This window comes from Leptonychotes weddellii, chromosome 7 (assembly GCF_054177405.1).
Source record: "Leptonychotes weddellii isolate Sample4059 chromosome 7, ASM5417740v2, whole genome shotgun sequence".
Taxonomy (NCBI): Eukaryota; Metazoa; Chordata; class Mammalia; order Carnivora; family Phocidae; genus Leptonychotes; species Leptonychotes weddellii.
The window spans coordinates 64,793,592-64,807,472 of NC_138375.1; the positions used below are offsets into that span (position 1 = coordinate 64,793,592).

A 13,881-nucleotide genomic window follows, 5' to 3' on the forward strand; every position below is an offset into this window, starting at 1 on the left:
CGAAATGTTGTTCATAGACAAAACAGCCCAGCCGAGAAACTGACTTCATCTGGGAATGGCAGATTTCCCATTTTCCCAGGCTCCTTTCTCAAGCAAGGTTTGAGTTTTACGTTCACAATCAACTTGCTTCAGAGTGACCAGGTGGCCAGAGTGCCTCTGAAAACCCCCTTAGGGCCTGAGGAAATCTGTATTGGCATTTATGTTAGTTATTTTGCAGGTGAAAGGTATTCTGATTTCCATTTCACAATGTGATCTGCTGCCAGCCAAGGGTGAAAAAACTGGTATAACTGGCCACTGGATCTTTTTGAACTAAGAGTGAAATATACATATTTGGTATTCTGGTAAAATTCTCTGACTAATGCTTAGATAGGTGGGCAGGTTGAAACAGGGTTCTGTGTTTTGGACCGGAGATAACCCTGGAATGTGAACCTATGGAGCGAGGGAAGTTGATGTGCACTGTGATGTAACTATCACGTGGGGGATCAGAGGAAGGGTTTCATCCCACTTAATTGTACAATCCAAGCAGTTCTCCTGAGATTCTGAAGGAAGGAGGCTTATTAGCATTCGGGGGAGGGGAGGGGGCGGGTAAATAACAGTAAGGCAAGTTTCTCTGGTCATGTTCCCTCATCTTCGTGAACTAAAGAACTTGGAGATGAACAGCTTTATAAGAGCCTTTAGGAAAAAACATTGTTGTATTTTCCTATCGCTCAAGTCTACTCCAACCTGATAGGTAAACAGATTGTTCATTGACAGAGTCATCTATACAGCGTTTATTTTCAGGGGTAAGCTTATGATCAGGACAATAGCTGAATTAGTCTTTTCTAGGACAATTGAAAGAAATGTCAGCGTAGTTCCTGATGATGTATTTTTAATGTAATTCTTTTGTATTTAGCATGATTCAAAATTGATTTTACGAATACGGCTGCAGATTAACCTTTCTGTAACAGGCTGGAAAAATGATCACTTGAAAACATAGTGCCCCCTAATAGCATTCTTTGTAGCAATCAGAGATAATCTGCTTGTGTGCAGTCAAGTTATTAGCTCATTTCCTTAAGCCGTTTCCTAAACTTGTTATATGATTGCCAGGATGGTCCCACATATTGGATTGACGGATACTTCCTTTAGTGGATGTAACTTTTCTCAGTTAAAAAGAATATGATACTGACCATAGAATGGACATTGTCTTAGAATACTGTAGTAAGAATAGGACACTAGAAAACATTCTTTGAAAACAACCCATTTTGTACCATGCAATGCCTTTGGACAACAACACGTCTGTTTGGGACGAGTTCCGGGCTGTTGTCATTTTGGGCAGGTATTCTTGGGTGAGTGTTTAACAACGATCATTTAAGTTACTGCTTGCCTGGCATTTCTTCCTTAAGGAAATGAGGCAGTTCACAGAGAAGAAATTAAATAAATCTCTTCTTTTTATTGCCTTGGAGATTTCCATGAAAACTTTTATTTCTGGGGACTGCTAAGTGTATTTGCTATCGGCAAATGCTGTTCTCTTAACTAAATGATTTTGGAAACTGGTAGAAGTAGGTCATGCTAAATAGGTGGAATCCTAGACCTGTGTTCTTTTTCCTTTTTGATCTCTCCTTCCCTGATACGTTGAATTTTTACTACAACTTTTAATTTCTTTGGTCCAGTTTTCCTGGTGGGCTGCAAAGTCCTTGAGGGTAGGGACCGTGTGCTGTATTATTTGTTTACATTGTGTGTAATAGGCCTAAAATAGAGTGTTTTATAGTTTTCAGGATCTCAGAGATCATGACTCACTTGCATGGGGAAAAAAAATCCAGCAAAATTTACTACATTTTCACCAACTTATGAAAATATTAATAGGAATAATAAACTCTACCTAACAAAGTATCTCTAACATTTTGTGAACTAATGGGTAAAAAGAAGTCTACATATGTTCAAAAGGTTCCTAGGAAACAGTTTTTTTCCCTTTGAAAAATATAGTATGTGTCCTGGGGACCTCAGAACAAGCCAGACTTTCTGGGGAGGTATTTAGTTAGCTTTCTGCATTTTAAATGCAGCTGAATGTTCTTAAAAATTTTACTGGGGTCTATCTGTTTATAAAATATGGTATTTTTCCTGATTCTTCAAGATCACTTCCTGTCGGGGGAAGAATTTCTTATAGATTAAGGGCTGGTTTTTACCCCTCAGATCTTTTTGATTAACCACTTGTTATATTTCTACCTCCAGCATGGGACCAAAGGAAAATTGTGTTTATTCTTTGTTGCATTTGAAGAATTAATGGGGAAGAACATCATGCGTTGTAGGAAATGATTTTTCATGTTAGCATAGCAAAGCAGAGCAAGTGCCCTCTGCTGTGGCTTTTTACCATATTAGACAGGGATGTCCTTCAACGTCTTTGGTGATGATGGGCATAAATCAAATTGAGAACAGTGGTATGTAGTGAATTTAGCACAACTGCATTTTTTAATATGTAAGTAGGCTTCGGTTTTTATCTCCCTTATCTTAAGCCCCGTCAAGATCAAACTCAAGCAAGCATTCACATCCACAATTGAATCTCACCAGCCTTTTTCTTTAAGTTAACATTGGTTCAAACTCTCCCCACTGCTTCTGTCAATAGATCTTTTAAAGGCAGGCATTAGAGTTAAGTTTGCCTTAGTCTTTTTTACCCCCTTCCACAGCTTCAAGCCCAAGGGCTTCTTTTAATAGGCATTAGTTAAGGCCCAGAATTGAGTAGACATTTGTGAAGGAGACTTGAAGTTTGGAACAGAATTGGCCTTTATAGTTTTTCCATGGGGGGAAAAAAATCTTCTTATGAGAATAAAGGCTGCCTACTAATCTGCTACCATCTGGAGAATGGAGAAGCCAGAGGTTGTTGGCACCAGGTCACATCCCTTATGTAAACTGTCAAATTCTTTTCATATTAATGGCATATTGAGCTTAATCTAAAGGGGTTTGGTATCAGTCAGAGCTTATTTATTGATTTTTTTTTTTTTTGCAAGGGAGGGGTCTTAGTATTGTTACAATATGAGAAAAAGACAGTATCCAAAAAAAGAGGTTTAGATTCGTGAAGGACTTTCCCTCATACTTACGCATCACTTAGCATTTAGTGATGTTTGATGCCATGATAAAAATCCTCAGAGTCTTTCCAGGCAACTTTTTTCTACTAGACCTTATTAAGAAAAGTTTGACTACGTCTTAAATGAAGTAAGAGGGCCAGTTGATAGCTATCATGCTTATCCCCACACCTGAAATAAAGTATGGTGAGCCTGAGATTCTGTTTTTCTTCTAGATTATTTTGTACACATGTGCATGCGAGTATAAATATAGATGTGTATTTTTGTGCTTTAGGGTATAATAGAACAGCTAAAATCATACCGAGTCTAATGAGGCTTCTGCTGTTGGAGTGGTAAAGAATAAAAATCCCTTACATTTTGATTATGAAATCTTCAGCCTCCTTGGACACAGGGCCAAACAGATTGCAAATGTTTGACAGCTCCATTCAAAGCAGAGGCTTATTCCCCAAACTGGTATGGATTGATTTTGTTCATTCTAAAACAGTTCTGCTCTCCCCTCTTATAAATAAAAATAGACCCACTTGCTCACTTTCAGACCTTTTGATAGGTAAAGGTTGAACTCTCAAAACCACAGCATGGAAGCCCAAATAATCACGTTATTCCTGGGGATAGACGTCTATAGTACAAGCTTTAAAAAAATTTAAAAAAATTAAAAAAAAAAAAAAGGTAGTGAATAAAAGCCACTGTTGTATTATATATTGTCCACATAGGATATTTTGGCACAAACACATCTAACAGTCAATAAATGTGCACTGAACAAATAAAAATAAAAGAATGACTGCCAACCCTCTTTTTACCTGGACAATCATTTGGTTGCCTCAGGAACGTGAAGAAATGAAACCTAAAAATCTCAGCAAAGATGATTAAATAAACAGCAAGCACTGAGATTTCCAGCTTTTGGAAATTCTTTTTAAATTCTGAAATAAGAGCATTTGTCCTTGGGTCCTGTATTCCATGGGTACTTCTTACCCCCCTGGTTTCATATGTAAACCAGAAAATGAAAACCAGACCAAATGACCCAAAGGAGATGAAGCATGTTTGTTTTGCCCATTCTATTTCTCTGCTCACGCCTAGATGCCTCGCCTTCTCTGTCCCCTGTGTTTGAAGTTGAGAGCTGGGAACAGACATGAGATTGAGGTCCCAGGGAGAAGCCAAGTTCAGCCTGAGCTGGTGAACTCACAGAGACTAAGGGCAGATAACGTGAGCTAAAGATACTCAAGTCTGACATTTGTGCCAGTAGGGGAGAGACCCAGTGGGCCTTTATAAACAGGTTCCTCTTTGGTTGTCTTAGTCAGTGGAGCCTAGCTGAATATGTTGGCAGTTTTCCTTAAGGAAGCGTCTCCAATTGGTGACACTGGAAATGAGCTTACACAGAAGCCTGTGTTACATAGGATTTTCTGCTGAAGACCTTGGATGCTATGATTTTTGAGGGGAATCATTGCAGGGGGCAGTGAGCCGATAGGACATAACATTAGGGTGATTTTGTCAGAGCCTAACAGCAAAAGAAATGGAAAAGAACCGGGTGAAAAGGAAGGGAAGTAAAAACTTGGGAGGAACATGAAAATCGCTGTGTGTATGGTAGTATCCCATAAAACAGAAACAAGGGGAATGCAAAACTGACTTTCGTCTTCTATTTTGTTGGCAGTAAGTTCTGCCTTTAATGTTTGAATGCATTTTTTTAATCCAGTGCCGTGGTGTCATGGGCCAAGGATTTAAATAATTACCATTAAGAATGTCATGATAAACTCTTGCCTTTAAAAGGGTAGTCAAGATTTCCTCCAGTGAAAAAGCACTGTATATGCAAGTGACTTAAGAATCTTTTGATGGTCCCTTTTGTGGTTCCCCTCCTCCTCCCTAACTTTCTAAACTTCTCACATGCAAAACAGCAATCAGGTTTGTATTCATTCTTTTCAGCCTGCTTGGAATTTATCTGACTGCACAGAACCGTGACTGGACAAAGAGTGTGGCTTTAGGGACCTTTTGCTCCCTTTGTGAGCCTTACAAGAGACTTGCTTTGCCTGAGCTCTTTGCCCCTTCCTGGCCTCCTCCGAAGTTATCTGCAGGCTGTCTGGAGCGGGCCCAGGAGGCGGAGTTCAGCGCAGCGGCCAGCAGGGGGTGCCCTTGCCAGATAAGAACAGGTTTCTCTGTGCCAGAGCAACTCCAAATCAGGTTCTCCGCCAGGCTGGCCTTTTTAGTCAATTTGGCCCTGGAATCGACTCCAGAAGCATTTTATTTTGCCCTCTCAGGTCCTGGCCCACACCTGTATGACTGTGCTGTCCACATCGCTGTTTTCAATTTCTTTTTGTTGTGAACAAGTAGGCTGTGTGCTTTGCTGTCGCTGCTGTCTGGTCGGTCACCTTTTACTTAGAAATTGGAGAGTGGGTTTCTTTCCCTCTCCGCGTATCTCAGGTCAAGTTGAAGGGCACAGTCACCTGCAGGGAACAGGACCGAGTGTGTTCATTGAGCATTTTGCTGTTTTACATGACCTAGCCATAAAGGAATGTCTATGGGAAAGGAAAAACCTGTTTCATAATGCAGTTGCAGAGCTTTGTTTTCTCTCATCAGGGTGACAACCCTTTGGTTCCTGCCAGTGGGTATGCAACGGGAAGGTGGGGGAGACTGGATCATGAAAATTCCACGGGCTGGTGGTTGCTCATTCTTTAGCCTTGTAGCCGGGAGGATACTGTCTGGTTCCCAGGGTGGCTCAGTACAGTATTTAATTCAGAGAGCCCAAACCTATGTGACTAGCATCTTATTCTTAAAAAAAAAAAGAGGACGACCCTTGGCAATTTTTAAGCAGCTTCCGAGTAGTCTGGTGGTAGGGGGTGATTTGAGGAAGTGTTTTGTGTCTTGAATCCTGGATTCAGTGTTCTTGTTGACTGGACTATGCTGGGTAATGCTTTCCCCAGACAGCGAGCCATCTGCACAGGGGAAGTTCACAGCACACACCCGGGGCTTGTAACCATAATGCGGTGCTTCGTTACTCAGCCTTTTCTTGAATGCCTGAGCCACTAGGTTCCTGTGCCCTCTGCCCCACTTTGGATTACAAGCTGCCCCGACGCTGGAGCGATTCCCACTCCGGCTGGGGCAGACACAAGAGCAGAAACCCTACAGCAGGTGCTGATGCTTTGCACATCCTTTTGTGCAGGCATCTATGCTATCTTCCCCACTCACTTGCTCCCTGCCCCCCAACCCCTGCTGCTCCGTGTTTCCAATTCTTGGATTAGTTCTCAGGCTGCTGCAAATACTGATGCACTGTCTTTTGAATTGGTGGGGGGAAGGGGAAGCCCAAGCCACTGGTCCCCGCCGCCCCCCGCCCCGCCACCGCCCCCGGGAGGAATGTGCAATAACTGAGCTCAAGTTGCCTTTCAAAAGTCTGTGTGCAGTGAGTCTATTTTGGCTTATTTTTAGCTGAAGCTAGTTATTTAATGGCATCAAGTTTTCTTTGTTTTCAAGCCCCAAGTTATAAGTAACTCTGTGGTATTTCAGCTGTGTAAGGACATTGAATCCAAGCTCTTTACTATCTGTTGGGTCTTACTTTTGTTCACATAAATTGACCTGTTTAAGCAAGTCGTATGTAAAATAGGGTTCTGAAATGGAATTTTTTCTTTTGAGGAACTGACATTTTTTGGTTCTCTCTTCCTCCTTTTAACAAAATCATTTCATTTCTGTACCCCCAACCCCTTTTCATTTTAAAAGTCATCTTTGGAAGCTGTCTTTCCCAGAGCCTCATTGTTCATGAATTATATTGTGAATCCATTTGGACACCGACCAGGAACTTGCTATAATTGCTCACAAGCAAGTAAAAGCTTTCTCTGTGTATTAATTAGTTGATACAAGGGATTAAGATGATTACATGAAAGGCATTGCTGCTTCCCTCTGAATAGTTAGACCAAGGTAGGTGCCAAGGCATCATTTGATCCCATTTGCTCAGCATGTTCCCTTGATAAAGGCACAGAATTTGAACAGTGAGGTTTCCTGAGGCAGCAGAATATGGGGATCATTTGGATTCACTGTTTCTGTTGATGTGAAATGTGGGATATTAATCAAGGCTAATTACATGCGCTGGGTTTGGAACAAACTGAAGGCCAGTTCAGGGCATGGTTCTCCATGTAATTACTGACTTTAAGGTACCAGGGTAATTACTAGAAATTAGAGGTCCTTCCTTTATGGGTCTTGCCTCTCAGAAAGTGGAAACAGTTTCTTTAACCATTAGGAGGTAGCTTTCTGCCCCGAGTTTGTGTTAAACAGATAGAACCAGCTTTTAAATAGGTCTCGATTATGTTGCATCGAGTTTCTGGAGGCAGGGCAAGAATCCATGTAATTCTGGCCTATTTTTCTCCCTGTCAGAGATCTTTTAATGTTTGAATTGAAAGTGAAAATTAGCATATACTCGGTTCGGGAGGGGAATTTAATAGTTCATTGTCCTTCTCTAGCAGACCATTTCCTCTAGTATTGTATTCTTTTAAAAAGGTCATTGGCAGTGCTCTCTGTTAATAAGTTTAATACCACCCTTTTTCCTTGAAAAACAGTAGTGGTGAGTTGCTTCATACTGTGTAAGCCTCTGAGAATGCAGTTTTGGTTTGGTTTGGGGGGGCGGGGTTTGGAGGTGCCTAGCATCTTGAAGGCCCTTCTAGAGGTCTGGGACATCCGCCCTGGGAGACAGCTCCAAGGAAATGAGGGTTCCCCTCTGGTACAGGAGGCTCCAAAAGCCCGATTCTTGTTCCCTGGGATCTCTAGCAGCCAGGGGCACAGGCAGATGGCCTACACTCACCAATTTGGTGTGTCTGCCTGGGACTTGGCGCCTAGAGAGAGGGATATAGAGAATCGTGGACACTTGAGAGCTCCCTACCTTGGCAACTGGCCTTCAGTGTCTGCTAATTGGGGACAGGTATGGCAGTGGGGTCTTGAGTCCAACAGCTCAGCAGGCAGCATCCAGATGTGGCCAGAGCTATTAGCTTCCATGGCTGCTTTGTTAGGTTTGGGCCCATTTCTGTCTAATCCCCTAGTAGAGTGTTTGAGAGAGTCCATTTTCTTATAGGCAACACCATTTCTGCTTAAGTTCACTAGAGCTGACTTCTGTTGTGACTAGTAGAAGCACCATCCTAATTATCTGTATGACCATCTTGGAGTTAAGATGCGAAATATAGACTTAATCATATATGTATATCTATATACATAGATATATATATATATGTAGACCTATCTCCCGCTATAGAACACATGCATACCATGGATGTCTATATGCATATGTATATATATATGTATATATGCATGTGTTTATTATGAGGGAAAGGACTTGGTCTCTAGGTGGAAAACAATCAGGATAGGAGAAGCTAGTGACAGAAGTCATACTTTTGGCTGTCCTGACCTTGTCCTTTGTAAGGACTCTTAACACCGGTTGTCCTCACAGATCTGCTACTGAATTTAGAAACCAGGATAGATTTGTTTTTTTTTTTTTAAAGATTTTATTTATTTTTATTTGACACAGAGAGAGAGATAGTGAAAGAGAGAGCACAAGCAGGGGGAGTGGCAGGCAGAGGCAGAGGGAGAAGCAGGCTGCCTGCTGAGCAAGGAGCCCGATGCGGGGCTCGATCCCAGGACCCTGGGATCATGACCTGAGCCGAAGGCAGCCGCTTAACTGACTGAGCCACCCAGGCGCCCCACCAAGATAGATTTGTAAAAATACGCAGGGCTTGCAATAGTTTTACGAAACTGAAGTTTTATTTTGTGGAAAAGATATACTTTAGGTCAAGTTTTAAAAAAACATTTTTCAAGTAGTTGATTTCATCACAAGCCTCAAACTAGCAAATTCTTGTCTTATTTATGTTGGCACTCGTGCTTCTGTCACGTATTACAATTTACGTGTTCTCTGTCCAGGGCAACCTCGCTCAGAGGCACTCAGGCACATTCCTGACCTGAGTCTGAGGATGGGCAAGGGAAGGAGTGATTGCATCTCTCAGCTGAGGCAGTTGAGGCCTGCAGCTGTGGGGGGCCCTCTGGTTTCCTTCTTCCCTTTGTTTTTACCTTTCAGTGGTTGTATCTGTGCAGCGATGCTCATGGACATTCCTTCCCCTTTGCTGCAGGTCTCAGTGTGTCCCCTCTGTGGAACTTCACAGGCTCTGCCGCAGCCCAGCTGTCTCCCAGTTCCCTTCCCTGGCTCTCCCATGGGCTGTCCTCTCCCTGTGAGCTTTGTCTTTCTTCTTCTGTCTCTTGCGCTTCTCTTCCCCTCCCCTGTAGGAAGGTGGGTGTATAGGTTATATCCGTGAGTAGGTATGTATATATGCAAAGGGATATATGCAAACTTGAATATCAGTGTTGGAAATACACTCTTCATTCTAAGCCTCTTTCTTCCTTGCCTAAGAGCGCGCCCTGCCAGTGCCCGGTGCCACCACGTGTAGCCTAGAAATTCCACGTAGACATCAACCTAGGTTTTCCCTTGCATGCTCTTCATGGAGCCTGGTTATTGGCCTTTTAAGGTGAGTGGTTCTGTTACCCTTCTGGGATCAAAGGGCATGCTGCTGGAGCTCTGTGTGGGAGGGTCTAGCCTTTGTCCTCCCTTTCTTGGGAGCCTTGGGTGTCTTGGTTTCAGGTATCCCAGCCTGGGACAGGAGTGGGGTGCTTTGTGTCAAACCCTCTTTAGCTGGCATGGTGTTCTCTCACCTTTCCAGAATTGGCAGATGACTTGTTCAGGTCCTAGGCCCTGAGTATGCGGACGCACACTTGTACAACACATACATTCCACTTAGAGCAGCAGGGTAAGCCCAAGGTCATGGACGTAAATGGCAGAAATGGAAGCCAGGGTTGTTAAGTTTGGTATTTCTTTTTTCATTATTCCCTGCAGTTTCCCCCCATATATTCTTTAAAAAAAAAAAACTGATTACACATTTTTTTTCTCCCCTGAAATTTAAAGATTTATTTCATCTTTGGCAATAAAAGAAAGGAAGTGGAATTTGGTCTGTGGGGACTTTTTTGTACAGAGTATCAGTGACATCATGGAATGACCAGAGTCCTGCTTTTTATTAAAGGACACATGGCAGGTTGTGATACACATAGGACATCCCTTTCTCATCCTGCCTACTTCAAATAACACGTATCTTGTTTTAAGTTCTTTTAAACATTTTGTAAAAGTTCAAGTAGCCATTGAATAAAGTTCTGTGGATTTTTAAAAAGCCAGTATTGACTAATCAAATTCAAATGAAAACTTACAAAGGGAAACTGTAGTAAGAAGTTTATTGTGGCCCCTGAATTTCTTGCTATCATTATTCTTTAAGGATTAGCCAAGATTAATTAAGGGAATTACAAAGGATTGCGCTTAGGGAGGTACTTGGAAGTATTTATTGCATAGGAGGAATAAGGAATTTGATCAACATTCTTTTCCTTAATACTTTCACACTTTTGTAAACCTAACTGGAAGAGACCCAGAGCTTAAAAGTGAAAGGATATTGCAGGCAGTGTTTATCGTCTTCTGCTTCCCCTATGGTTGATAAAAGTTGACTGATAGGATTTGAAAGGAAGCTGGGAGTCTTTTTTGGTACGTGTGTGATGTCTGTAAAGCTGCAGTAATTTTGGGCGCGCTCCCTCTTGTGAACGTCGATGTACACGTGGCAAGGAATGCAGCATTGAGGTATTTGCATGGGAGATGATAGCTCTGTTTTGTTTTGTTTTTAAGCTAAACTATCTTACTGTGTTTTATTCCAGGCTGCTTTTAGCAAGCTGGAAACCATCTCCACTGACCTCGCCTTTTCCTTTACGTTTGAACTCTCCTGGCAGAAATGGCTTGTCGATAGAGTCCGAGCTAGTTCATTCCCTTTGTGTGTGGAGAATTAGACACATGAATGCCACAAATTAATCAAATGTAAGTCTAGAATAGAAGGCTCTCACCCACTAACATGACTGTGAAAGCCGCTTTGAAAAAGAGGGAAAGGACCCATCAAATATACATGAAAAATAGTGAGGTTGTGAAGGCCCAGGGATTGTTGGGCTTGACTAGACCTGCATGCCACCACTTAGGGGGGGCAAGGGCAGAGGGTGGGAGTGGGAGGACCACCAGCCCTGAGGTGGGGTTTTCTTTTTTAAATGGTCTTCTTCCATTGAGGGAAGCTTCTGGGAATAGCAGTGAACCCCTTGCAGAGGCAGGGCTGGAGGTCAAAGAGCAGGGCCAGCTGCCAGCCTTCGTGAGGGACAATAGCAAAGCCCTTCTGTACATATGACAAAAGGATATTTCCAAACAGTGTTTTTAGACACTGAATGAAACAGCAGTTAAATTAAAATATGCAGCATCATGTAAAATTAACCTTTTCGCCTCCCTCCTCTTAGTTGGTTCTGCTCTTATTTTTCTGATGTCACTCAACTCTTTTGTGATTTACAGAACTTTAATCATTTAGACACTTACGTTATTAAAAAAAAAATGGTGCCCCCTTTAACACTTACAAAAGAATGTGATAAAGGGAAAAGTTTCCTTGTGGTACTTGTGTGTTCAATATACCTAGCTAATGTTTCTGTAAATTGGAAAAAATACCTGTTTCTAGATGGGCATAAATTATATATTAGATAGAACAAGTTTTCTTGTGCAAATGATGAAAACATAATGTAGCAATATAGTAATTAAATATATACACACAGGTATTTCCTAGAGAAACACTAAAAATCAAAAGCTGAGCTGTGAAAATATTAGTAAGAATTAACCAAGTTATTTATGCTGAGATGCTCCAGATCTGGATTTGATACTAATGTAATTTATGTAAACATAAACAGAGATGAAATGGGAGAAGTCCTAATATTAATGTAAAAACAAAATGAAAACTTGGCTTTTAAGTCGCATAGCATAGCTACATACACTATTTTCCTGACTCTATCTTGATAAAATTGAAAGTTACCCATAAAAATACTACCCTGTGGTCTTGCAGTCCATATTTTTTGTTCCTGGTGTGGTTTAAATTTCATATTATGTTTATTTTTTTAAAAAATTCTCTTCATCCTCACCCTGAAACCACAGAAAGTTTTCAGTGGAAGGGAGAGTATTATATCACACTTCCTGGTTGCTGCCAATTAGCTCCAGTGTGGACTTTCTTTGTGGCTTTCTGTTGGAAGGATACCATATCACTGGTCTTCACGTTGGCCAGAATAGTTCAAGTTTTCCATCTTCTAGCACCAAATCCCTGAAAAGGTCACATACAACGTACCTAGTGGCCAAGCACACATGCTGGGGTGGCGAGGGGGTGGTGTGTGCGGTTTCTTGGGAAGATGCGAGGAGTGGCAAGTGTGGGCTTTTTATGTTCAGTCCTTAATAGTAAACATTTAGGGAACTACTCCAGCCGAAGATCTGATTCTTAGATCAGATGATGATAGGAAATGAGTGCTAGATGCTTACTATTATGTATCCTTAGCTCATTAATAACGCTAAACCTGAGAAAGGACCCTCGAGGAAACTAGAAGAGGATGAGGATCAGGGCAAGAGGCCCTACGGGGACCTGCCTGAGTCATTACTAATGGTACTGTCAGAAGACTTAGGTCGGGCTATCATCTGATAGAGAGCAGCAGATCAGAAAACTGATTATGGCAAATCAAATAAGAGTATCTCAGCTGTGGTTTTAACCATCTTCGATAGCGAGACATTTGACAAACATTCACTGGGTGCCTACAGTATTCCTTTGGGAGTACAATGCAGTTTATATCCTAACAATGGGAATAGGACAAGTAGACCTTGGTTCATTAAAAGCAGGACTAATATAATTAATGCCATCAAATATATATCACATGCTGCTGGGATTTAAACAAAGAGAAAGTCTCATGTGATGGTGAGGTCAAGAAAGATTTCCTAGTAGAGATGGGTGTGAAATACTAGAATTTTGTAATTCAGAATGGAGGGAAGGTTAGGAGCCCAGACAGAGAGACAAGAAGGTCTGCCTTTAACCATAGTTTGTCAGGTCAGTTTGCCTGGAGCATCTTCCGGGAAGGGGATGGGATTAATGCAAGACACTTGGGTAAATAGACCCAGCTGCTCAAGGCTGGGAAGCAACAGGTCCTGCAAAATGTCCCTCTCCACCCCCCTCTCCAGAGATGTAATCCTTTGGGAACACAGTGGTGGAGATGCTCTGACTAGAACATGGTGGAGGTAAACGGTGGCCCATTGAGGAAGTGTTCAGACAATAGACTGAGAGTTGTTTGCGCCAGGAATGGAGTGTGGAGCTCTGCTGACTTTTGGGCAGGACTCTGATGTTTTGAGAATTGCTCTTGAGAAAGAGTAATCTTGTAGGGAGAGACTGGACATGAAAAGCCAACTGAGGAGGCTGCTGCAGAAGTGCAAGACAGAGGCATGAGTTTGGATACAGGTCCTTAGAAAGGAGAGGAAAGTAGGGGTCCCAGGCCTTGGAAGAGGAGGCATCTGCCCACAGATGGGGGCACAAAAGGAGCAGGTGGTGACATCGGCATTTTAAGGAAGAAGCTAGCTGGGGATGGGGGTGTTTGGAGAAAGTCAGACTTTACTTCAGATAGAAAGCTAGGGACGAGGTGTTAGTGTGGAATTCATCGAAAATGGAAAATAAGAGCGATCTCTTTTAAAAGATTTCATCATAAAGAGAATGAACTGTTAATGAAGCCCTGTTTCTCCAAAGGACCATGAATCTGTTTTTTTCACAGAGTTGGGTACATCTTTACGAGCCCATCTGCGTCCATCTCATGACCTCATCACATGGTGGCAGAGCCAGAGGGAGATTATTTTCGTATCCCACCCACTTTCTTGTTGGTTTGTGAATCCACTGAAAATGAAGCCTTTCCCCTCACATTTTACAACTCAAACACTCAGCCCAGTAATTTAATGCTG

At 42.1% G+C, this 13,881-nt stretch overlaps 1 protein-coding gene across 2 annotated transcripts in view; it reads left to right on the forward strand.

Moving 5' to 3' along the window:
• EFNA5 (ephrin A5) overlaps nt 1-13,881 on the forward strand; it is a 273,861-nt gene that overhangs the window by 88,693 nt on the left and 171,287 nt on the right. The window lies entirely within an intron of this gene.